The 1,286-nt window shown below is 39.4% G+C and overlaps 1 protein-coding gene across 6 annotated transcripts in view; it reads left to right on the top strand.

The window, feature by feature from the left end:
* Nucleotides 1-1,286, top strand: part of SNAP91 (synaptosomal-associated protein, 91kDa) — a 168,701-nt gene that overhangs the window by 42,365 nt on the left and 125,050 nt on the right. The gene's annotated exons all lie outside the window — the stretch shown is intronic.

The following is a 1,286-nucleotide window of genomic DNA, read 5'->3' as shown; positions in this document are numbered from 1 at the left end:
CCTCAGCCTCCCGAGTAGCTGGGACTACAGGCGCCCGCCACCTCGCCCGGCTAGTTTTTTTGTATTTTTAGTAGAGACGGGGTTTCACTGTGTTAGCCAGGATGGTCTCGATCTCCTGACCTTGTGATCTGCCCGTCTCGGCCTCCCAAAGTGCTGGGATTACAGGCTTGAGCCACCGCGCCCAGCCAAGTTGTAGTTTCTTAAGTTTAAATTGCAACGTTGACTCTGAAACTATATCAGTGAATTTTTTTTTACTTTCTGTTACCTTAAAATACATTGGTCTGTATCATACTTTGAATAGATTTTTTTACTCATGCATTATTTTGTAATGTTATGCAGTAGTCACTTATAAAATATTGGTTCACTGAGTTATTTACACCTTCCAAATGTTAACTGATTTGATTATTTTAGCTAAAGTGTGTCTTTTATACTTTTGTCTCAACAAATATTTTACACAATGCTCTGCAAAGTGCTGTACATGAAACAGACATTATCACCTTTAAGGAGCTGTGGCATGGTAGAAGTTATGACAAATATACATCTATTCACCCAGCAGGAACAAAGTGCCTCAAGTTTTAAAGCACAGGAAGGCCACATGGGACTGCATTTGAAAGGGACCAGGAAAGATTTCCTGAAGGATCAGGAAAAGTTCAATAAAGGAAAATATTGAGAGAAAGGTGTTGATGGAAAGGGGATGATGACAGAAATTTAAAATCAGTATAAATTAAGAAATAAGCCTGCCTTGATCCACTTGTAATTCAGAACAATTATTGATATCCTTTAGTCTAAGGAGTTTATAGATATTTTTCAGTGATGGAATATCAATTTTTAAAAACATGTATTTTGAAGAGAAATGCAATGCATAAAATGTATAGTTTAATGATTACCAAGTGTGGATTTGGAGTAAGAAGAATACATGTGCATTTTTGTTACAAGTGCATGTTTGTTGCATGGGATTGCCTAGGAAATGGGTATCACATGCAGGTCTCTGCAAGATAAGTATGGACTGTAACAGAAGTCATGCAGTGTCTGCTGTCCTGAAGAGGTTATCCTGTACTGTTGGAAGTACTTAAGTCTGTACTGTCCGGCTGTGGCTTAGCTTCTGTTGCTTAGCACATGATCTTTGGTTGTCCCAGCTAACTCTTTGACAGCATTAACTGATTTTCTGATGCTGGGCACTCCCTGTTGGCCAGTAGATAATTAAAAAAAAAAAAAAAATACACCTGTACTCCGGTGGCTCACGCCTGTAATCCCAGCGCTTTGGGAGGCTGAGGCGGGCAGATCAC

This window comes from Colobus angolensis, unplaced genomic scaffold, assembly GCF_000951035.1.
Source record: "Colobus angolensis palliatus isolate OR3802 unplaced genomic scaffold, Cang.pa_1.0 Scaffold362, whole genome shotgun sequence".
Taxonomy (NCBI): domain Eukaryota; kingdom Metazoa; phylum Chordata; class Mammalia; order Primates; family Cercopithecidae; genus Colobus; species Colobus angolensis.
This window is presented reverse-complemented; position numbering and strand designations above follow the sequence as displayed.